This window comes from Pongo pygmaeus, chromosome 1 (genome assembly GCF_028885625.2).
Source record: "Pongo pygmaeus isolate AG05252 chromosome 1, NHGRI_mPonPyg2-v2.0_pri, whole genome shotgun sequence".
Lineage (NCBI taxonomy): Eukaryota > Metazoa > Chordata > Mammalia > Primates > Hominidae > Pongo > Pongo pygmaeus.
The window spans coordinates 178,215,794-178,241,649 of NC_072373.2; the positions used below are offsets into that span (position 1 = coordinate 178,215,794).

The 25,856-nt window shown below is 41.5% G+C and overlaps 1 protein-coding gene across 2 annotated transcripts in view; it reads right to left on the reverse strand.

Moving 5' to 3' along the window:
• The window catches only part of ZFYVE9 (zinc finger FYVE-type containing 9), a 206,470-nt gene that overhangs the window by 126,376 nt on the left and 54,238 nt on the right, over positions 1-25,856 (reverse strand). For both annotated transcript variants that reach the window (XM_054487840.2, XM_054487849.2), the window contains exon 2: positions 9,781-9,886. The gene's annotated coding sequence lies outside the window, so the exon portion shown is untranslated. The remainder of the gene's footprint in view (positions 1-9,780; positions 9,887-25,856) is intronic.

Sequence of the window (25,856 nt, forward strand, 5' to 3'; positions counted from 1 at the left end):
GCTGCAGACATAGACAAGCAAGCTGGGAGCTTGCATGGGTGAATGCCAGCAGGAACTAGGGACTAGACATGCTCAAGATGGAGGCTCCATCTTCCCTTCTCTGCCAGCCACATGTACAGTAAGGAGCAGATAAGATGGCGCCTGCCAAGGAGAAAGTTCGTTTGCATAAAAAGATTAGGATGGGGCAACCAGCCTTCCCTGCATGCTATGTAAACTTCATACCTGATCGAACCAATCTGTGAGCTCTACGTAAATCAGACACCACCTCCTCAAGCTGGACTATAAAATCCAGCACATCCATCACCTGCCAGTCACTTCCCTTGGAAGACCCTTCTCTCTCAATAGAGAGAGCTGTTTTTCTTCCTTCTTTCTTCTGTTTATTAAACCTCCGCTCCTAAACTCCTCATATGTCGGTGTCCTAAATTTTCCTGGCATGAGACAATGAAACTTGGGTATATACTTAAGACAACACAGTTGCTTCATCAGGACCTCTTGAGTGTCCTCAACCTTGGCAAAATAAACTTTCTAAATAAACTGAGACTTGTCCCAGATGTTGGGACAATTGAGTTCCTCTTCAAAGACTCAACTTCCTGGTCATAAGTTGTAAACAATCCTACCCCCTCTTCTGTTAAGCCTAACCGTTTCTTCTTTACCGCCACCCCTTCACAAATCGCACATTTACCCTATTTGGAAAAGTTTAAGCCTTGGCCGGGATCAGCTTAGATTGTGCAGTCCAACCCAGCCAACAGGGGAAAGACACAGAAACAGGAACAGTGTTTGGGTTAAAAACCCCTTCCTTTGTTTGGTGTGCTCTTGTATTTGTAACAGGCATAAGCAGCACCCTTCTGCAGAATTAAAGTGCCTTGCTGAGAAAACTTCTAAATGCGGGTTTCTTTTCGCTACACTGAGCACTCGTTTCCAACAAATCTGGGGGCTTGTCCAGGATCCCATTCTCCTTTGGGAGGGGCTAGTGATTATCTTTCATGGGGAGACACATCCCACTGCCTCGTTGTGATGGCCCCAGGAGTGCAGGATCGAATCCCGCCCAAAGTGACGAATAAATCCAGACTCTCAGCAACACGGGCTATAGGGAGGATTCTTAAGAATTCCGCAGCGACCAGATAACTCTGTGCATAGACCAAGGTAAGAAACGTCGCTATTGGGGCGACAAAGTATTCCTTGGTGGTTGGGATCTCTGTAGGTTGAAAGTATGTGAGTGAGACACGCCACTGGGTGCAAAGCAAGTGTGGAGTCCAGACTTGGTTCTGTGGTCACCTTATACGGCTTAGGGCAGTTTTCCAATCAGGGGATTACACCAACCCGCCAATACTAAGAGGAACCTAAAATTCCCATAAGGGAAGCAGCCAATAAGGATGAAGTGGGTGCTCACAAGAGTGCAAGAAACCTCCAGTGGGAAAAGGGGAGGTTCAGCCTCTAGGACACGGGAGTGCAAGAAATCTCTAATACGAGACATTTAGCCTCACCAACCACCAGGATGGGAAATACCCCAAGTAAGACGGGCTATAAAAGGCCAAGCAGACAATAAAATTCCCCCTGACAGTCCCCTATGCCTTATGTTAAAATACTGGAAGGATAATGAAAGGACGAAACACAAGAAAAGACAGCGTATGATAAAGTATTGCTGTTTTATTTGGACTAAGGAACCCATCCTCAGACCTTCAGTCTTTTGGCCAGAGTCTGGGTAAAATGAGGACTGGATATGTCAACTCCTGATCCAGTAGGTCAATGATAAAAGTTCAGTTTCTCAAGAGGAAATAGACGATGCTCTATGTTGGAGAAAAAGACCTGTCCTTCTCTATTCCCTAAAGCAGGAGGAGAAAGCAAAGCCAAACTCAATACCTCCCAAAGACGACCTACCTAAGTCAAATTCTGTATCTAAAGATGCATGGGATCCTCCAGACCACCTTCCCCTGCCTACCCCTCCACCCTAAGCGGAACACTCAGTCTTTCACCTGCCTACCCCTCCACCCCAAGCTGAACACTCAGTTCCTCCCCCATATAATCCTGCCCCATGGGCCTTGCCACCCCACATCCCCACTGGACAGCCATATGAACATGCCCCTTCCTCAGGAAAGCTCCAATGGGAAATAGAACAATGCCAAAGGGATATCCAAAACTTTCCTTTCCTCTCTTCCTCAAAGAAGTCTGCCCTAACCCTTTTTCCCTTAAGGGAAGTACCACTAGGAGGAGGGGATATTGGCTTTGTAAATGCCCCCTTAACTTGTTCAGAGGTTAGAAATCTAAAAAAGGAACTCAAACCACTGTTAGACGACCCTTTCGGAATTGCAGATCAAATTGGACAATCTGGGGCCACAACTGTTCACTTGGGCTGAATTAATGTCTATCCTAGGTATTCTCTTCTCAGGAAAGGAAAGAACCATGATCTTCAGGGCTGCCATGATAGTCTGAGAGTGCAAACACCCTCCTGTTCAAAATGTCCTTGCAGCAGAGCATAAATTCCTGGCCCAGGACCCTCAGTGGGATAACAACAATGAAGCCCACTGAGAAAACATGAGAGATCTCAGGGATATGATAATTAAAGGGATTTGGGAATCAGCTCCTTGAACCCTAATGTTTCCTGAGCATTTAATGTACAACAAGGGAAAGATGAAGGGCCCAAAGAATTCTTAGACTTAAGGAACAGATAAGAAAATATGCAGGTTTAGACATAGAGGACCCACTGGGACAAGGGATGTTAAAGCTCCACTTTGTCATCAATAGTTGGCCGGACATTACAAAAAAAATACAAAAGATAGAAAATTGGAAAGACCATCCCACAGAGGAAGTTTTAAGAGGCCCAAAAGGTGTATGTAGAGAGGGATGAGGAAAGGCAGAAGCAAAAGGCAAAGATTATGCTTGTCCACCCTACAACAGGGAACTCTTCAACAGGGAGCCCAGGAAAATAGAACTTGTAGACCTTCTAAGCACCTGGCTGTCTGACCCCTATACAGGAAGCAAAGGGATGAAACCTGAGAGTCAGGGAACAGGGAGGGGGAGAAGGGAAAACAGATGTTTCTACTGTGGAAAGCCAGGACATTTTAAGAGGGAATGTCCCAACTGGGAGAGGGAAAGGAAAGTCCTTCCACTCATGACATTTGAAGAAGAATAGGGGGGTCAGGGACCCTACATCTTCCATCTTGAGTCCCACCAAGAGCCCTTGATAAATTTAATGGTGGGACCCAAATCAGAGATAGTCACTTTCTTAGTCCACTCAGGAGCAGCTCGCTTTCCCTGTGTTTTCTCCCATCAGGCTTAGCATGTTCAGCAGAAAACCATACTGTCTCAGGGTTCATAAGGGAAGAATTCAGGGCAAAAATTCTAGAGGAAACCAAAGTCAAATATAAGAATAAGTTGGCCACTACTAAGTTCTTGTTAATTCCCAAAGCAGGAACTAATTTATTAGGAAGGGACTTAATGTTAAGGTTAGGCATAGGCCTATGCGTTAATCAGGGAAAACTCCTTACTTCCTTAAACCTGGTCACCACTTCGGAAGAAAGCCAAATCCATCCCGACGTATGGTCAAAGGAAGGAAATCGAGGAAAGCTACAGGTTCCTCCAATCCATGCCAAATTAAAAACTCCCAGGGAAGTAGTAAAAACAAAACAATACCCTATTCCCTTGGAAGCCAGGATAGGTTTAAAACATATAATTGAAAGCTTTGTCCACGATGGACTCCTTGAACCCTGTATGCCCCCTTTTAACACTCCAGTATTGCTGTAAGGAAGCCAGACAGGTCATCCCGACTAGTGCAAGACCTCCAGGCTATTAATCAAATAGTTCAAACTATCCATCCTGTTGTTCCCAATCCTTACACCATTGTCAGTAGAATCCCATAAAACCACCAATGGTTCACTGTGATAGATTTAAAAGATGCCTTTTGGGCTTGCCCTTTAGCGGAGGACAGTCAGGACATGTTTGCCTTTGAGTAGGAGGACCCTGACTCTGGTAGAAAACAACAGTACCGATGGACAGTCTTGCCCCAAGGGTTTACAGAGTCCCCAAATCTATTTGGTCAAATATTAGAACAAGTTCTAGAAAATTTCTCCCTGCCTTCATACATATGCCTTCTCCAATATGTGGATGACCTGCTCATTTCAGGAGGTAACGAGGATCAAGTAACAGCAATTTCAGTTAACTTCCTAAATTTCCTAAGGGAACAAGGGTTACAGGTCTCAAAGAATAAACTCCAATTCGTAGAACCTGAGGTGAAATACCTAGGACACCTAATCAGTAAAGGCAAACGAAAGATAGGACCCGAACAAATTGAAGGTATGGTATCTTTGCCTTTACCCGAAACAAAGCAGGAACTTAGGAAATTCTCAGGATTGGTTGGATATTGTCATCTGTGGATTAACTCTTACGCCTTAAAAACAAAGCCCCTGTATCAAAAACTCACTCAAGAAAGACCAGACCCTGTAGACCCTCCTTTGGACCCCATCAGAGATCCAACAGGTAGAAGAATTAAAACACCTACTTGTAACAGCCCCCATTCTGGCCTTGCCCTCCTTAGAACAGCCATTCCATCTTTTTGTTAATATAAGCAAAGGAGTGGCCTTAGGAGTACTCACCCACAAACACGGAGGCCACCGATGGACCGTAGCCTTCCTGTCAAAAATCCTTGACCCCGTAACCTGTGGATGGCCCAAATGCGTCCAATCCATAGCAGCAACTGCCTTGCTAACAGAAGAAAGCAGGAAAATAATCTTTGGGGGAAACCTCATCATAAGTACCCCTCATCAAGTCAGAACTATTCTTAATCAGAAGGCAGAGAGATGGCTCACTGACTCAAGAATTTTAAAATATGAAGCTATCTTATTAGAGAGGGATGACCTAACACTAACCACTGACAATTCACTCAACCTCGCTGCTTTCCTAACAGGAAATCCAAATCCAGAAGAATCTAAGCATAAATGCTTAGATCTAATCAGTTCTCAAACTAGAGTCAGACTGGATCTAAGCGAAACCCCTTTCCAAACAGGGCATCACCTCTTTATAGATGGTTCCCTCCAGATCATTGAAGGAAAAAGGTACAACAGGTACTCCATAGGTGATGGGGAAATCCTCACAGAGGTAGAGTCAGGAAGACTGCCAAATAACTGGTCTGCCCAAACATGTGAATTCTTTGCATTAAACCAAGCCTTAAAATCCCTGCAGAATCAAGAAGGAACTATTTACACTGACTCCAAGTATGCCTTCAGAGTAGTCCATACCTTTGGAAAAATCTGGACTGAACGAGGCTTCATCAACAGTAAGGGCCAAGATTTGGTCGACAAAGAATTAATTTTGCAAGTATTAGAAAATCTTCAGCTGCCAGAAGAAATTGCGGTTGTCCATGTCCCAGGACACCAAAAGAACCCATCTTTTGAAAGCCAGGGAAATAACCTCACAGATCAAATAGCTAAGCAAGCTGCCTCTTCCGAAGAGGCACCCATTTTTCATCTATCCCTTTGTCTCCCCCTCCAGCTGCGATCCCCATCTTCTCCCACACAGACCTTTCTCTAAAGAAAATAGGAGCTCAGGAGAGCCCAGAGGGAAAGCAGGCATTACCAGATGGAAGGAAAATGCTGTCTAAGCCCCTCATGAGGGAAATGTTGTCACTGCTTCATCCGGGAACTCACTGGGGTCCTCAAGCTATGTGCAATGTAGCCCTCAGAGTCTATGGGTGTGTAGAGATATATACCCTTACTAGGCAAGTGGAGGATGGCTGCATCGTGTGCAGAAAAACCAGTAAGCAAACCCTAAAGCAGCAGCCTCCCACGGGAAGAAACCCAGGGTTCAGGCCGTTCCAAAGCGTCCAAGTTGATTAAACTGAAATGCCCCCAATCGGCTGCTTCAAGTATTTACTAGTCATAGTAAACCATCTCACCCACTGGGTAGAAGCCATCCCCTTCCCAAACACAACTGCCAGTAATGTAGTCAAAGCACTGTTGGAACATATCATATCCAGGTTTGGACTAATAGAGAACACTGATTCAGATAATGGGACCCACTTCACTGCACACATCATTAAGGGGCTAACCCAAGCACTAGGAATAAAATGGGAATATCATACTCCCTGGCATCCACCTTCATCAGGGAGGGTAGAAAGAATTAATCAAACTCTAAAAAATCACCTAACCAAATTAATCTTGGAAATCCAGTTACCATGGACAAAATGCCTTCCCATTGCCTTACTAAGAATCCAAACTGCCCCTCAAAAAGATCTTGGCCTGGCAGGGGGTGGTGGCTCACACCTGTAATCCCAGCACTTTGGGAGTCCAAGGAGGGCGGATCACAAGGTCAGGAATTCGAGACCAGCCTGGCCAATATAGTGAAACCCCGTCTCTACTAAAAATACAAAAATTAGCCGGGCGTGGTGGCTGGTGCCTGTAGTCCCAGCTACTCAGGAGGCTGAGGCAGGAGAATTGCTTGAACCTGGGAGGTGCAGGTTGCAGTGAGCCAAGATCGCTGCACTCCAGCCTGGGCGACAGAGTGAGACTCTGTTTCAAGAAAAAAAAAAAAAAAAGATCTTGGCCTGAAATGCTCTATGGGCTGCCTTATCTAAGTTCCACTACTGACCTTCCTACATTTGAAACAAAAGATCAGTTTCTAAAAATATATGTATTTGGTCTGTCTTCCACCCTTTCCTCCCTCAGGACTCAAGGCCTCCTAGCGCAGACTCCACCCCTCGAATTCCCAATTCACCAACACCAGCCCAGAGATCACATCCTTAAGAAACACTGGAAAGAAGGAAAGCTTGAACCAACCTGGGAAGGACCTTATCTAATACTCCTAACCACTGAGACAGCAATCCGAATGGCCGAAAAAGCGTGGACCCACCACACTGGGGTAAAAGGGGCCGCAACCCTTGCAAAGTCATGGACCATCATTCCAGGATCAATGCCCTCCAAACTAACATTCAAAAAGGTGTAATCTGTCTTTTTATTCTTCCTTTAGCTACCCAAGGACACCTTATCATCAATGTAACCCGATCACCCTCCCCCCAAACAATTACATTCGATGCTTGTCTTGTCATACCCTGTGGAAACCTCCATAGTCAAAGACAGCTAGCTTCTTCAGAAAAGTATCTTTGCCCCCCATCCCCAGAAAAACCAGCACCACCCCCGACCCTTGCAATCGACGACCACAAGCCTTCCAGAGGTTATGTTATAGTTGGGGAGATGTTATCTGGACCACGAAATATCAGGGCTGGACCTCCTCAAAGGGTTGCACCACCCTAAAATCCTACCTCCACTTCACCGAAGGAACCATCTCCTCAAATTGCCAAAACCACCAGTGCAACCCAGTACTTCTCTCTATTCCTATCCCCACCTCCACTGACCCTATCCCCACTTTAGAGCACCTTTATGGCCTAGGAGCAGATGTCACTGCAAAAGACCCTACAGGCATCTTTGAAATGAGGTTTGCTCCTCCTCCTCCATCTCCCATTACCCGCTTCCCAAAACCACAAAAATCAAACCATTTCTTGCTTCATGCCTACTGACAAAACCAAAGTAGCTATAGTAGAAGTTAAGGATTTACAGCAAACCCTAGCCATAGAAACTGGTTATCAAGATGTAAATGCCTAGCTGGAATTGATTAAATATCCCGTTCGCACCCTAAATAAAACCGATTGTTACACTTGTGCAACAGGCAGGCCACAAACTCAAACTGTTCCCCTCCCACCCGGATGGGCCAATCCATCAGGCAAAGACTATATGGTAGCTCTCTTCCAGCACCCCACAGCCTGGAGAAACATGTCATGTGCCACTCACTCACTATTTTCCCCAAAGGTCAGGACCCCTATGGGACAGCCCCCAAGGGCCATTTAACCAGCTCTCGATGCCAATTTTACCTTGTGTCTCTCACAACAAGGGGAAAATCTGACATTCCTTGGAAACTTGATGGGATGTAGTGGGCCTAAACCTTTTCAAGAGCTAACCAATCATTAACCCTAGTCCATCCCTGAGAGGATGTACGGTGGTATTGTGGGGGACCAATATTTGGTATACTGCCAAGCGACTGGAGTGGCACTTGTGCTCTGATCCAATTGGCCATGGCTTTCACCATGGCATTTCATCAGGAAGCAGGTAACCAGAAGAAAAAAAGAAGCCCCAATAAATGGGTCCTTTGACCCTCAAGTTTACATAGATAGCATCAGGGTCTTGCGGAGGGTACCAAATGAATTCAAAGCTCAAAACCAAATAGCCACCAGGTTCGAGTCTATCTTATTCTGGTGGTCCACTATAAACAAAAACGTAGACTGGATAAATCACATATACTACAATCAGCAGCAATTCATCAATTATACCAGAGATGCCATAAAAGGAATCGCTGAAATTAGGCCCCACCAGCCAGATGGTCTGGGAAAACAGAATAACCCTTGACATGGTGTTGGCCAAAAACGGCAGAGTCTATGTCATGATCACGGTCCAGTGTTGTACTTTTATTCCTAATAATACAGCCCCCGACGGGACAATCATAAAAGCCTTACAAGGCCTTACCACCCTAGCAAATGAATTAGCCAAAAACTCTGCAATAGACGACCCCTTTACAGGCCTAATGGAAAGGTGGTTTGGAAAACGGAAGGGACTCATGACCTCAATCTTTACTTCCCTTGCAATTGTTAAAGGTGTACTCATCCTTGTCAGTTGCTGTATCACACCTTGTATTCGTGGGTTAACCCAAAGGCTCATAGAAGCAGCTCTCACAAAAACTTCCCCGACCTCTCCCCCTCCGTACTCAGATAAGCTCTTGCACCTTGATAATCAAGAAGAACAACAAAGCCAGCTCCTGTTAAACAAATTTGAAGATGAAGAACTATAAGACAGAAGAGGGGAAATTGTTGGGACAACTGAGTTCCTCTTCAAAGACTCAACTTCCTGGTCATAAGTTGTAAACAATCCTACCCCCGCTTCTGTTAAGCCTAACTGTTTCTTCTTTACCCACTCCGCCCCTTCACAAATCTCACATTTACCCTATTTGGAAAAGTTTAAGCCTTAGCCAGTTAGGATCAGCTTAGATTGCGCAATCCAACCCTAGCCAATAGGGAAAAGACACAGAAACAGAAACTGTGTTAGGATTAAAAAACCCTTCCTTCCTTTGTTCAGTGTGCTCTTGCATTTGTAACAGGTGCAAGCAGCACCCTTCTGCAGAAGTAAAAGTACCTTGCTGAGAAAATTTCTGTCTAAGTGAGGGTTTCTTTTGGCTACACCAAGCACTTGTTTCCAACACAGATATTGGGGGTTCACACCCTTAAATAATCTTAAGACTTGAAAAAAAACAACATGACTCCTAGTTAGGAAAAAGACAAGGATTCGTACTCTACAAGAATACTTCCAGTTTTCTGCTGGAAATTATTGCTCTACATAATAACTTATCTAAAAATACAAAATAAAATAATGTAATTAAATTTACATTTCTGATTCCCCATCCCCAAATTAGCTTTACTTGTTTAGCTCTTGCATGAGCTAAAATATTGCTCAAATCCATATTTTTTCTGAAATTACCTTTCTATGGTCAACTAACTCTAAAACGAAGGAGCCAGCACTGGGAGGGAAATTAACACTGTGACCATTGTGACACAAAATAACAGTGATTTTTAAATACCCTTTTCCTCTGAATTTAAGTCAAATCTTTTTGAAAAAAATCATACTCCTGATTTAATAAGATACAATGTTATAAATGTAGCAAGTAACATATATGCATCAGCATTATCTTCTATAGATCTCATTGGTTTCTCAAGTTCAATCTCTAAGAGAAATAAAAACATTTTCTTACCTTTTTCCCCTTACACACATGATAAGGAACAGACTTCTTGGTGCTTACTCATGATGTTTGCTGCACCACCAGCCAGTCCTGCTGATTCAGTATGCTCTGTTTGATCCTAAAGGAAAAACACATTGCTCATTACACTTGCTGTAACTATAAGCCCTCATTTTCTTCATATAAATCTATTATAGCCAGACAAATGAAAGCAATGGGGTTGAAACAGTAAATACAATTATACCTTTGGATTCAAAGACCTGGCTTGCATACAAGGCAGCAACAGAGACATTTTATTGTCTGAAAAGGCCAAAAGTTAAATGTTTCAATGAAGAAGAGTTTTTGCACGTTTATTTTCAATGGATAATGCAAAGTGAAACATCAACAGCAGGCACTTCCTACCCAATGACTTTAATTATGTTAATTCATAAGTATATAATTTGCCTTATAATAGGCCCTCCAAGAACCCAAAGCTAAGAAAACTGCTGCTTCACAAGAATGTCCTTCTAGTGCAATTTTTTTTCTATACACACAGAATTCTTCAGTTTCACAAGTTTCCTGTTGTGATTTTTATTGCCAAACTATTTTTTTTCTCCAAATGGAGTCTCTTGATTCCAGTCCTCCTCCAACTGCTTAGAAGCAATGGATCTATTAACCCAGAATTAACCTTCACTATCAGGAGTGCATGCAAAAGCCAAAGGCTCTTCAAATATTACTTCCTTCTTGTGAAAATACAACAATATTCATTAAGTTATGGTAGCCCAACTATAACTGCTTAGAGACAATGTAAAATTCTTTAAGGGCCTAATTTAGCCTTGAACAAGATTAGTAGTTGAAGCTAATCAGAATAAAACTAAGACTATGAATATTATATTATCAGTATAAAATATCTAACATAATCATAGTATTTTCAGAACAGGTTAAGTATCTTGGAGATAATTTAATGAATACTTAATTTTAAAGATAAACTGAGGCAGCAAGAAAAATTTCCTGACATTACAAATACTCTATTATCAGATGTGAAAATTATGTGCTTAATAAAAAATAAGAGAATAAGAAAAAGGCCTAAAATTCAAGTTTCCAAGACCCAATAAAGAATAAAGAATGAAAATCACTGGTAAAAGATTTCCCTGTCTTGAGAACTAGAAAAATATGCACATGCTATGATATACTCTAAATGAGAAGAGCTACTGACACTAAGAAACAGATTTATATCTATTAAATAAAGGACTAAGTCATATCAGAAGTATGAAAGAATAAAAATACAAACCAAGGTCAAAATGAGAATGAAAGTAAAGTAACCACTCCTCTAATACCTAGCTAATTAAAGATTTTCTTAAACAAAATTAACTCTATAGATTCAAGGTCAAATCATATATATAGTTTTTCAATATGTGAGGCAAGTCCAATAATATAACAGATAATTTTATATATCAACTTGACTGAGACATGGGGTACTCAAATTAAATACTATTTCTGGGTATGTCTGTAAGGGTGTTTCTGGATGAGCTAATCTCATTTGAATCAGTGTACTGAATAAAACAGATTGCCCTCCCCAATGTGACCAGACATGATCCAATCCATTGAGGACGTAAATAAAATAAGGCCTGAGGAAGAGGGAATTCTCTCTGATTGGTTGAGCTGGGACATCAATCTTCTGCCCTCAGAATGGGACTTACATCATTGGCCCTCTAATCTCAGAATGACACCACCAGTTTTCCTGGGTCTCCAGCTTGCAGACAGCAGATTGGGAAATTTCTCAGCCTCCATAAATGCATGAGCCAATTCCTTATAATAAATTTAAACACACACACACACCCCTCCATATACTATTGGTTCTGTTTCTTTGCAGAACCCTAATACAAATAATATTATAGGTTTTTCTACTGGAATTATATTCCAGTCTCAGCTGGCAAAGCCTCAACTCTTGCTAAATCCAACTATCCACCTACTACATACATTCCCCTAAGTAGCTGAAATCTGGCTGGAGGAAAATCACACAAGACCACTAGTGGCTAGTCTCAACTTTACTATTTTATTTTATTTTATTTCATTATTTTTGAGATGGAGTCTCACTCAATCGCCCAGGCTGGAATGTAATGGTGCAATCTTGGCTCACTGCAACCTCCACCTCCCAGGTTCAAGAAGTTCTTGTGCCTCAGCCTCCTGAGTAGCTGGGATTACAGGCATCTGCCACCAGGCCCAGCTAATTTTTGTATGTTTAGTAGAGACAGGGTTTCACTGTGTTACCCAGGCTGGTCTCAAACTCCTGACCTCAAGAGAGCTGCCCACCTCGGCCTCCCAAAGTGCTGGGATTACAGGCATGAGGCACCACGCCCAGCCACATTTATAACTTTATATTTTCCTTAATCTACTTTCAACCTGCACCTCATCCGCTCCTGATATGCCTGGTATCCTTCAATTCAAAGTATCCTCTATTCAATTCTTCCAGAAAATAAACTTCTAGACCCCTGCAGGATGAAGGGGAAAGTTACTTGGCTACATAGGATTCTGCAAAACTAATCATTCCTTGTATCATATTCCAGCCAATCTACTTTCAGTACCACACCTCACCTAAGCCCTTAGAGATCCTTGGAGTCTCTGTATCACAAATCTCTCTAAGGTGCTGTGGGGCTTCTCAACATATCTCCCTCTGCAGGCAAGCAGCTTATTGCGTCTTCAGTTTGAAGACCTTCACTCTTTCCATTTACTGAAATCTTTCATCCACTGTTATCTCCTCTTCAGTTCTTACTTCTTACCATTTTATGAGGGTTTCAAGACAGAAAGAAAATAAATGGTGTGTGTGAGGAAGGGTCAATAAATCCTGTTTTTTTTTTTGAGACAGAGTCTTGCTCTGTCACCAGGCTGGAGTGCAGTGGTACGATCTCGGCTCACTGCAACCTCCACCTCCTGGGTTCAAGCGATTCTCCTGCCTCAGCCTCCTGAGTAGCTGGGACTACAGATGCACACCACCATGCCCACCTAATTTTTTTGTATTTTAGTAAAGACAGGGTTTCACCATGTTGCCCAGGCTGGTCTCAAACTCCTGAGCTCAGGCAATCCGCCCACCTCAGCCTCCCAAAGTGCTAGGATCACAGACGTGAGCCACCGCACCTGGCCTCATCCTGTTTAATTATAAGTCTCCATTCTTACCTTTGAGAAGTGACATATAATAAAATAAAATTATTGCATTCATTCTTAAAAGTAGACTTAAAGTTGCTAATGCCCTAATAAATAAAGAAATAGTTCAGAAAAATAAAGGAAGGGAAAGGGAGACACAGAGAGAAACAGATAAGCAATAGGTAGTGAAAAGAAGAATTCCATCACCTCCCATGGAGAATACACTTTTCTTAGGTAAAGAGAGACAAATACTCCAGTACTTTTTACCCAGAATGAGCATTACAGTAATGATTTATTCATTGCCATTTGACATTATAGAATCATTTTTTGGAAGGAACAAAAGAAGTTTAGTAAATGGATAGATGGATAGGTATACAACATAAAACAGTACAAATGTCTTAAATACGGTTCAAGATACACGAGAGGAAAACAAAGATTTCACAGAACTCCTCTAATATTCCACTCAAATGTCATCTCCCAATGTGAATAATTACAATAATTAATCACATAGTTCTCTGTGTTCCTATAATGTTTATATTTCACATTACATGTAATTTCTCTCTTTACAAAATGACTACACTAAACCATAAGTTCACCCAAGACAGGAAACCCTTTTTATTCATCCCTTTATTCCAAGGCCCCAGCACAATTCTTTTCACATAGTAGTATTCAAAATATGTGGAATGATTTAATTATTTAATTAAGTATAGCATATAACACACTACCATGGCAAAGATTCCAAAGAAGTTCCTAATTTCATCACCCTCATCCCATTTCTAAACTGCCTTAGCTTAGGCCCTCATCAGTTCTCGCCTAGAGTGGTTCATATAGTTACCAAACAAGTGTTATTGCCTTCATTTCTCTATAAAATATATCCTTCATAATCTTAACTGAAATAGCTTTCTAAAATCATAAATCATAAATCTGGCCAGGTGCAGTGGCTCACACCTTAATCCCAGCACTTCGGGAGGCCAAGGTGGGTGGCTCACTTGAGGCCAGGAGAGTTCAAAACCAGCCTGGCCAACATGGCGAGGCCCCATCTCTACTAAAAATACAAAAATTAGCCAGGCATAGTGGCATGTGCCTGTAGTCCCAGCTATTTGGGAGACTGAGGCAGGAGGACAGCTTGAGCCTGGGAGGTGGAGGTTGCAGTGAGCTGTGATCATGACACTGCACTCCAGCCTGGGCAACAGAGTCAGACCTTGTCTCAAAAAAATAAATAAATAAAAATAAATGTTTTACTTTGAAATATAAAAACTGAAAAGCAAAGGGAATGGGAAAGATAAGGATCTAAAAAGATTATCTCCCTGGGATGTATAGCAGAAAACTAAAATTTTAACTGTAATATGAAGGAATGTTAAAGAACCATCATTTAAAATTAAGAAACAAAGATTTTATTTCTTACATAAACTTGAAAGGTGACAGGTATAAAGACGATGTTTAAAATATAAAATGCAAGAAATTCATAGGAATCTCTGATATGAACATGTTTATAACAGAAGAATTATTTGTGAGGGTGAAAATTTCCAAAATCCTGGCCATAGATTTTAAAAAAGAAAATAAAATGATGATATATTAGAAAATATTATCAGTTAAAGATGTTTCCTATCTTGGCTGTGATTAATACTATTCTCTATAAACAAATTCAGTATCTGACCAGTAATCAAACTCTTAAATTTTATTTCTTAGAGATGGGGTCTCGCAGTGTTGACAAGGCTAGACTCAAACTCCTGGGCTCAAGTGATCCTCCGGCCTCAGCCTCCTGAGGCTGGGAGTAGCTAAGACTGCAGGTACACACCACTGCACCCGGCTCAGTAAAGAAACTTCTTAACATTTCTGCCAGAAAGTCTGACAAAGTGTTCAAACTCAACAGGTACAAAATCACATTCAATCTTCCAAGTCCTCTCTTTCTGTTCCCAATCTTAGTCTGAGCAGGGTTCTCAGGTAGGGATGGCAGATTGTATTTTTTTTTAATGGCTGCTACCATATCTCCCATCCCACATGATTTTTTAATGTGATTGTGACATAGCACCTGTGACTCAGGTGTCACAGTCACATTAAGAAGATAGTGTGGGATGGGAGATTTCAACTGAGTTGTGAAATCTATGTCTCCTTCCTCTAAACCTGGGCAGACATTCACAACTACCTCATCAAATGGAGCATAACAAAGGGGAAACTATGTAACTTCCAAGGCCAGGTCATGAAAGGCAATACAGTTTCTGACCGCTCCTTTTGGGACACTCACTCTTGGAACCCAGTAACCACGCCAGAGAAACCACACGGAAAGCCCACATTTCGGTGATCTGAATACATCTCTACACATGCGAATGAGCAAGCCTCAAGATGACTCTAGCCCAGCCACTGTCTGACTACAACTGCATGAAAACCCTAAGAGAGAAATACCTGGCCAGGGGCGGTGGCTCACACCTGTAATCCCAGCACTTTGGGAGGCCAAGGTGGGCAGATCACCTGAGATCAGAAGTTCGAGAAGAACCTGGCCAACATGGCAAAACCCCGTCTCTACTAAAAATACCAAAATTAGCCAGGTGTGGTGGCAGGCACCTGTAGTCCCAGCTACTCAGGAGGCTGAGGCATGAGAATCCCCTGAACCCAGGAGGTGGAGGTTGCAGTGAGCCAAGATCACAACACTGCACTCCAGCCTGGGCGACACAGTGAGACTCTGTCTCAAAAAAATAGAGAGAGAGAGAACCACCTAATTAAGTAAGCCCAATCAATCCCCAGAACCATGAGAGATAATTAAACTGTTATTTTAAGCCACTACATTTTGGTGTAATTCAAATGGAACAGCAGGTTAGTAATCTGATAGTCTTCAAACCAATCTCATATAAACATTTTAAAGAAAAGAATAAAAATCTTAATAGGGACAGGAAAAAAAAGAAGACCCACTGATGGTAGACACTCAATAAAACAAGCTTTGGGTCTCTTAAGAGTACAGTTTAGGAAACAACTAATGTTATTCAGGCAAAAAGTGAGGTAAGAGAGGGGTTTTACTCCATCTACAGTAGCTTATCAAAGTTTTCCTCCAACCCACATACACTACTACTAAGTAGAGTTCCAGTAAATGCATTTTTTCCAACTCATTAATGTTCCAGTGCCATTTTAGTACTTATATATTGGCACCACAGGAACTTACCTAGCAGCCAGCTCCTTAATGAGTATGTGCATTATCATCCACTTCTCTCATAAACTCAGAAACTTAAGTACCATTCTAGATACTATCCTCTCCTTCTCCCAACTCTACATTCAATCGAACATCAAGTCTTATCAATCTTACCTCTTAAATCTTTCAAATCCATCCACTTCTCTCCATTCCCACTGCCATATCCCATAACGCCTCCATCTTTCTGTTGCCTAGATTTTTGCAAGAATCCTAGTCTCCCTGCCCCCTGTTTTGTACCCATCTAGCCTATTCTCCACACAAATACAAAACCCAAATCTGATTGTATCATTTCCATACTTAACACCATTCAATGTCATCCTATTGCCCTTAGGATAAAGTCCGTATTTCCATAACATAGCTGACAATGTTCTGTTCTGTTTGATTTGGTTTCTGCTTACTTCTCTAGTATGACATCTTATTCTCTATTCTCAAATTCTTACTCTATGCAGTAGTCATCTTGATCAACACAAACCCTCAATTCTCAATCTTGCCTATCTCTATTTTCCAAAACACACCTTCATACCAATACATGCTACAACATGAATGGACCTTGAAAACATTATGCTAAGTGAAGGAAGCCAGTCATAAACAACCACATATTATGTGGCTCTATTAATATGAAATGTCCAGAATAGGCACGTCCACAGAGACAGAAAGTGTATTAGTGTTGCCAGGGGCTGGGGAGAGGAGAAAATGGCGTGTGACTACTAATGGGTAGGGAGTTTTTGGGGTGATGAAAATGTTCTGGAATTATAAATGGTGATGGTTACACAACTCTGTGAATATACTGAAAACCACTGAATGTATGCTTTAAAAGTGAATTTTATGATATATGAATTATATCTTAAAAACCAGTTAAAAAAAAAAAGTCTTCATCCATATTATTTTTAAGACTTGCACCCTCTCCAAACTTTGCCCCTGCCACTGTCAGTTGACTCTTACTTGTCCTCCTCATTCTATCCAAGACATCACTTCTTCCATTAAGTCCTTCTGATCTAGGTCTGAGATAGATGCCCCTTCAATCTTGTGTACCTTTTATCCCCATCAGACCACTTATCAACTGATCCACGATTTTTCTAAAACTGTCTGTCTCTCCCTTCCAGGGTATTAAGGTTTCTCAGGATAAAGACTGCTTCTTTCGTCATTGTATCCCTAGTGTATGATACCATGTATAATACAGAGTATGTGCTCACTACTTGTGAATCAAATTAAAATAACTAAAGGATTTACTTTCGAAGAACTTCCACCTAGGAAATAGTCCCATACAAAGGATCCCAAGAGTTGTACTGGGACCATTAAAACTTCAATGTACTTACTATTTCAATGTTTATTAATGCCAACACATACTAAAGAACAATTCAAGGCCGGGCACGGTAGTTCACGCCTGTAATCCCAACAATTTGGGAGGCCAAGGCGGGTGGATCACCTGAGGTCAGGAATTCAAGACCAGCCTGACCAACATGTAGAAACCCCGTCTCTACTAAAAATACAAAATTAGTCAGGCATGGTGGCGCATGCCTGTAATCCCAGCTATTCAGGAGGCTGAGGCAGGAGAATCACCTGAACTCGGGAGGCAGAGCTTGCGGTGGGCTAAAATTGCGCCGGGCCGAGATCGCGCCATTGCACTCCAGCCTGGGCAACAAGAGCAAAACTCCGTCTCAAAAAAAAAAAAGAACAATTCAGACTTAAATCATGTTTTCCCAAGGTTTTGTGCTGTCTATTCACAATCACAACTTATCAGAAAGTTCCTATTAGTTCGATATTTTACCTTTAAAGAAAGAAAAAGTATGATTCAAGAGTGTGACTACAGCAATGGAATATCTGGCAAAACTGAGTCTGGAATTTTAAATCAACCATTTAGCAATATGTAACATACCTGGCTTGATATTTAATCCAAATGAACATCTTTTATGAAGAGTCACTGGAGTTTGGTGGAAGGAACACTGGTACAAAAATCTGGCTGATCCAGGCTTGAATTCATGTTCTATTATTTATTTTATTATTATTATATTTTAATAGAGACAGGTTTTTGCTGTGTTGCCCAGGCTTGTCTGGAACTCCTGGGATCAAGCAATCTTCCTGCCTTGGCCTCCCAAAGTGCTGGGATTACAGGCATGAGCCACCATACCCAGCCCATGCTATATTATTTAATAGCTATTGCTACTTTGAGCAAGATAACCTCTCTGAATCTCAGTTTCTTTACACTTTATATGAAAACTATACTTTGCAGGATATTTTTAATGATGATGAAGGTATTTATATAAAGTGCCTTGCACAGACCTGATATGTAACTGCTCAATAAATGATAGCTATTATTATTCATCATCGAAAAAGCAATTTGTGTGAAAGAATTAGAACGGAAAGGCAAAGATGCAATTTGAACCATGAAACCAACCAGTGGACTAGTTTGTTTATACAATTAATAATCCATTAGGGCAACTGGTCTTAAGTGATCAACTCAAGTCTGAGCAATGAAACAGAAAACTAGGAATGAAAAAGTAACCTGATGTTCAACTTTCTGAAGAGGCTAAGTAAATTTGATCCTAAAAAGACACCCTTTGAATATGAACACCCTTACAGTGGCAGAAAAAAAGAAATGAAATAAGCTCTGAAAAGAGCTTTATTCCTGCAGATCAAGACCAAAATACATTAAGAGAATAGGATCTGGGAAGCTGACATTGTTGCTTCCCCACATTCACACAGGGCTACAATTTCCAGGATATCCATCTGGCATCTTTCACAAACATCAAATTTCCAGTCAAGAGCTATAAAGAACAAGGTGATCGTTTTCACCTAGTTCACACTAAACAAAAAGCAGAGTAGTTTAACAAATATTGGAAAATGTGATAACAGATGTATTAAATATACATAGGCATTGAAATCGCTAGAACAGCAACTGATCTGAGATTGGGACTAAAAGAAGGAGTATGCTTAATTCTCATGTCTGGAGTAATCAGACTCAAAATGACATAAATTTGTATATACATGTCACAGGGACAGAAACTATTGAGATATACAACATCCCTGTGATGGTTAATTTTACATGTCAACTTGACTGGGCCAAGGAATGCCTAAACATTTGATTAAATATTATTTCTCAGTGTGTCTGGGAGAATGTTTCCAGAAGAGATTAGCATTTGAATGGAACTGAGTACACCGGATTGCCCTCCCCATGATATAAATACATGCCTACATACATATATATAATTCTGTGTGTGTGTACACACATAATGAGACTTATCAAATGAAACTGACTCACAAAATTATGGAGGCTGAGACATCTCATGATTTACTGTCTGCAAGCTAGAAACCTCTATCTCTGGGCCGAGCATGGTGGTTCGCACCTGTAATCCCATCACTTTGGGAGGCCGAGGTGGGCAGATCACCTGAGGTCAGGAGTTCGAAAAGAGCCTGGCCAACATGGCGAAACCCCGTCTCTGCTAAAAATACGAAAATTAGCCAGGTGTGGTGGCAGGCACCTGTAGTCCCAGCTACTCAGGAGGCTGAGGCATGAAAATGCTTGAACCTGGGAGGTGGAGGTTGCAGTGAGCCGAGCCGAGATCGTGCCACTGCACTCTAGCCTGGGTGACACCACGAGACTGTCTCAAAAAACAAAACAAAACAACAACAACAACAACAAAACAGAAACCTCTATCTCCTTCTGGTTCTGTTTCTCTGGAGAACCTAAAGTAGTATATAGATTGTTTGTCCATGACTGAAATATTAATTAATACCATATTAGCCGAAGTCTGTATCTCCAATTTTGAGATGGTAGACATCTCTTGGATTATCTTTGCCAACAGAATTATAGAACTGTCTACCGCCACCCCATACACACACATACACTTTCATCACAAGATAAAATGCCATGTTCAGGGAAAACCTATCCACCTAACCAGTTTATTAGCCTAGTGTGAGCTCCTGACCTAAGTTGAATGAATTACAGACCCTTCTATGCTATGCCTGAAAGATACAGCTACAATAGCTGCCTTTGGATTCTGTGAGATATTGTCATATCCTTATAACTGTTATTTTTTTTCTAACTTAGCTCCAGTGGATTGCCTTAACCTGCAACAAGAATCTTAACAAATATATCCCAATAGTATGATATAAATTGAGGCAAATGGCATCAAAATCAGTTTCAACTTTAATAGGGCACCTATACTGTCAAAGATCAGATGCTAAACTGAGATATTCTATGTTCTACAAGTAGGTAATAAACAAGGGATAAATTCATGGAAAGAGGGATAGGTCTTAAATTTCGGATCATTCTAGGTGGCAATCTAACAGGGAGATATAATTTGTATACCACAAATTGTGTGAACCAAGAGTAACAACAAGAGTATACATAAACTTCCAGTTTCTAGTGCAGCATTTAAGAAGCTTGGAAGTCACTATTCTGTCCGAACAACAAAGTAAAAAAACTGAAATATCAGCAACTCTTCTTAGATACATAAAAGAAGTGAGGTGGCCAGGCATGGTGGTTCACACCTGTAACCCAGTGCTTTGGGAGGCCGAGGCAGGAAGACTGCTTGAGGCCAGGAGTTTGAGGCTAGTCTGGGCAACATAGCGAGACCCAGTCTCTATTTAAAAAAAAAAAAAAAAAAATTTAATTAGCCAGGCATGGTGGTGTACACTTGTAGACCTAGCTACTCAGGAGACTGAGACAGAAGGATCGCTTGAGCCCAGGAGTTCAAGGTTATAGTGAGTTACCACTGCACTCCAGACTCGGCAACAGAGTGAGACCCTATCTCTTAAAAAAACAAAAAGCTGGGTTTGGTGGCTTCGCCCTGTAGTCCCAACACCCTGGGAAGCCGAGGTGGTCAGACAGCTTAAGCTCAGAAGTTCAAGACCAGCTTGGGCCACTTTGCAAAACCCTATCGCTACAAAAAATACAAAAATGAGCCGGGTGTGGTGGCGCATGGCTGTAGTCCCAGTTACTTGGGGAACTGAGGTGGGAAGATTGCTTGAGCCCAGGAGGGTGAGGCTGCAGTGAGCCCAGATCATGCCACCGCACTCCAGCCTGGGTGACAGAATGAGGTCCTGTCTTCCAAAAAAAAAAAAAAAATTCACAGCACAAACCCTGACCCAAATTCGAAGGGACAGACAGGTGAATACAAAAAAAGTCACAAATTACCTAAGCAGAAACCCACAAGCAGGAACCTCTGTGGGAACCAGACGTCGGTCAGAAAAGCTTGAATTATAATTGACAAATTGCTAGAGGCTTAGTGTGGACAACTCCGCGAGTTAAAAACTTCAAGGGGACTCCCACACTTTCGTGGGAAGCTTGACCTAGATCTCACAGCATCAAGGGGGAAATCCCCTCACTCTTCTGGCAGGGAAAGGGGAAAGGGAACCATTTTGAAATAAGCCAGAGCATTCTACTCTTTTTTCCTTTCTTTTTTTTTTTTTTTTGAGACAGGGTCTCACTCTGTTGTCCAGGCTGGAGTGCAGTGGCGAGATCTCAGCTCACTGCAACCTTCACCTCCCGGGTTCAAGTAATCCTCCCACCTCAGCCTCTTGAGTAGCTGGGATTACAGGCGCACACCACCATGCCCAGCTAATTTTTGTATTTTTAGTAGAGACGGGGTTTCACCATTTTGGCCAGGCTGGTCTTGAACTCCTGACCTCAAGTGGTCTGCCCACCTCAGCCTCCCAAAGTGCTGGGATTAGCAGGCATGTGCCACCCCGGCCTAAGAGCATTCTATTCTTAATACGGTCTGCCCTCAGCAGAAACTATTTGACCAAAGCCTAACCTGCTGGGGTTATATCAGAGCCTAACTGACCTGGGGAAAGGAAACACTCAGCTCCAGCCCATTCTTGCTATCCTGTCCCCTCTAAACAGAAGAGAAAACTGAGAAGCACTTGTGAAGTTCACAGTCCAGGGGCAGAGGCTTGCTAAAAGACTGAGAATCGTAGAACTATAGAATGCTCCCCTTCCCCCAACAGCTTATCACATTACTAAAGACCTATTTTCAGCAGTTCCTCTTACTCAATATATCATGTCCAGCTATCAAGAAAAGATTACAAGGCATAAGGTTAAAAAACAAAAAAAAAAGTTTGAGGAGAAAGAGCAAACATCAGAACTAGATTCAGATATAGCAGAGATGCTGGAATTATCAGACCAGGAATTTAAAACAACTATAATTAATATGCTAAGGGCTATAATGGGTAGACAGCATGCAAGAACAGATGGACAATGAAAGTATAGAAAAATTCTAAGAAAGAACCAAAAAGAAATGCTAGAGATCAAAAACATGATAACAGAAATGAAGAATGCCTTTGATAGGCTTATTTAGGAGACAGGACATGACTGAGGAAAGAATCTCTAGTTTGAGGATATCTCAACAGAAACCTCCAAACCTGAAAAGCAAAGTGAAATAATAATAATAATAATAGAACAAAATACTCAAGAACTGTGGAACAACTACAAAGGGTGTAACATACATGTAATAAGAATACCAGAAGGAAAAGAGAAAAAAATACTTGTAACTAAAATGACTGAAAATTTCCCCCAAATTAACGCCACGTACCAATTCCCAGATACAGAAAGTTCAGAGAACACCAAGCATGAAAAATGCCAAAAAAAAAAACAACCTATATGTAGTTATATTCAAACTATAGAAAATCAAAAAAAATTTTTTAATGTTTTTTTTTTTTAAAAAAAAGATGGGTCTGTAACCCCACCACTTTTGGAGGCCGAGGCAGGTGGATCATTTGAGGTAAGGAGTTCAAGACCAGACTGCCCAACATGGTGAAACCCCATCTCTACTAAAAATACAAAAATTAGCTGGACGGTAGTGGTGCAAGCCTGTAATCCCAGCTACTTGGGAGCCTAATGCAGGAGAATCGCTTGAGCCTGGGAGGTGGAGGTTGAGGTTAGCCGAGATCAGGCCACTGCACTCCAGTCTGGGTGAGTGAGACACTGTCTCAAAAAATCAAAACAAAACAAAAAAACACCATACCTACAGAGGAGTAAAGAAAAGAATTACAACCAATTTATCCTAAGAAACCTAAACAAGAAGAAAGAGGAGTGAAGAAACCATATAAGCAAGAAGAAAGAGAAAAAAAAGACCAACCTAAAAATCTGTACCCCTATAAAATTGTCCTTCAAAAGTGAAGGAGATTATATCAATAATCACTTTGGGCTGTGCACAGTGGCTCACGTCTGTAATCCCAGCACTTTGGGAGGCCAAGATGGGTGGATCACCTAAGGTCAGGAGTTCGAGACCAGCCTGGCCCACGTGGCGAAACCCTGTCTCTACCAAAAACAAAAAAATTAGCCAGGCATGGTGGCGCGTACCTATAATTCCAGCTACTCGGGAGGCTGAGGCATGAGAATTGCTTGAACCTGGGAGGCGGAGGTTGCAGTGAGCCAAGATCGTGCCACTGCACTCCAGCCTGGGTGACAGAGTAAGACTTCATCTCAAAAAAATAAATAAATACATACATAAAATAATTTTTTTTTAAATTGCTTTGAAGATCAATGGTCTAAATGCACCAGTGAAAAGACATAGACTGTCGGAATGCATCAATAAATAAGACCTGGGCCAGGCACAGTGGCTCATGCCTGTAATTCCAGCACTTTGGGAGGCTGAGGCAGGTGGATCACTTGAGGCCAGGAGTTCAAGACCAGCCTGGCCAACACAGTGAAACCCTGTCTCTACTAAAAATACAAAAAAATTAGCTGGGCATGGTGGCACACACCTGCAATCCCAGCTACTCAGGAGGCTGAGGCACGAGAATCATTTGAACCCAGCAGCTGGAGGTTGCAGTGGGCCAAGATCACACCACTGTACTCCAACTTGGGCAACAGAGTGAAACTCTGTCTCAAAAATAAATAAATAAAAAATAAGACCCAACTATATGCTATCTACGAGAAACCTGCTTCAAGTGTAGACACATATAGATTAAAAGTAAATGGATGGAGAAGCATATACCATGCTAACACCAATCAAAAGAACACAAGAGTAGTTATATCAATTTCAGACAGAGCAGAGTTCAGATTGAGGAATGTTATCTGAGATGAAGAGGAGCATTACATAATGATAAAGGGGTCAATTAATTCTCAAGAAGACATAACAGGCAGGGCACAGTGGCTCATGCTTGTAATCCCAGCACTTTGGGAGACCAAGAGAGGCAGATCATCTAAGGTCAAGAGTTCAAGACCAGCCTGGTCAACATGGAGAAACCCCGTCTCTACTAAAAATACAAAACAAAACAAAACAAAAAAATTAGCCAGGAGTGGCGGCGGGCGCCTGTAATCCCAGTTCCTCGGGAGGCTGAGGCAGGAAAATGGCTGGAACCCAAGAGGCAGAGGTTGCAGTGAGCCGAGATCGTGTCACTGCACTCCAGCCTGGGTGGCAGAGCAAGACTTCATCTCAAAAAAAAAAAAGAAGACATAACAATCCAAGCCAGGTGTGGTGGCTCATGCATATAATTCAAGCACTCTGGGAGGCCAAGGTGGGTGGATCACCTGAGGTCGAGAGTTCAAGACCAGCCTGACTAACATGGAGAAACCCCACCTCTAGTAAAAATACGAAATTAGCCGGGCATGGTGGTGGTGCATGCCTGTAATCCCAGCTACTTGGGAGGCTGAGGCAGGAGAATCACTTAAGGAACCCAGGAGGCAGAGGTTGACGTGAGCCGAAATTGCTCCATTGCACTCCAGCCTGAGCAACAAGAATGAAACTCCGTCTCAAAAAAAAAAATCCAAAAACTGACGGAACTGCAAGGAGAAATAGATAACAGTCTCCACTGTTACAGCTCTACCAGGCACCCCTGTATCAGAAAGGAACAGATCTAGCAAGCAGAAAATCAGTTGAACTCAAAACACTATAAATAAAATGGACATTTGTAGACTACTTCATCCAACAACAGTAAAACACGCATACTTCTTAAGCTTACATGGGACATTCACCAAGACAGATCACATTCTGGGCCATAAAATACATCTTAACAAATTGGAAACAAATTTAAAAGAAAGAACAGAAATCATACAATGTCTGCTCTCAGAATACAAAAGAATCAAACTAGATATCCCTAACAGAAAGCTTGAAATTCTCAAAATACTTGGAGATTAAAAGACATACTTCTAAACAACACAAAGGTCAAAAAGAAAACTCAAGAGAAACTTTAAAATATTTTGAAATAAATAAAAGTGAAAACACAACAAAATTTGTAAAATACAGCAAAAGCAGCACTTAGAAATTTATAGCATTAAATCCAAGTATTCAAAAAGAAGAAAGATCTAAAATCGATCACCTAAGCATCTACCTTAGGAAACGAGAAAAATAAGGGCACTATAAATCCAAACTAAGTTGAAGAAATAATAAAAATCATAGCAGAAATCAGTGAAATCAGAAACAGAAAATCAATGGAGAAAAATCAATGAAAAAGCTGGTTATTTGAAAAGGCTGATAAAATCAAAAGCCTATTGCCAGGCTAACTAAGAAAAAGAGAGGACAGATTCCCATGGACATTAAAAGGATAAGGAATACTATTTATAACTCTATGGCCAAAAATTTGATAACTACATGAAATGTACCAAATCCTTAAAAGACACAACCTGCCAAAACTTACCCAAAAATACAGACAATATGAATAGGACTATATTAAAGAAAAGTAATCAATAATTAATAACCTTCCAAAACAGAAAGCACCAGACCCAGATGAATTCACTGATAAATTCTGCCAAAAATTTAAAGAAGAAATTATACCAAGACTCTACAATCTCTTTTAGAAGAGAGAAGCAAAGGAAATACTTCCTAACTCATTCTGAGGCCAGCAT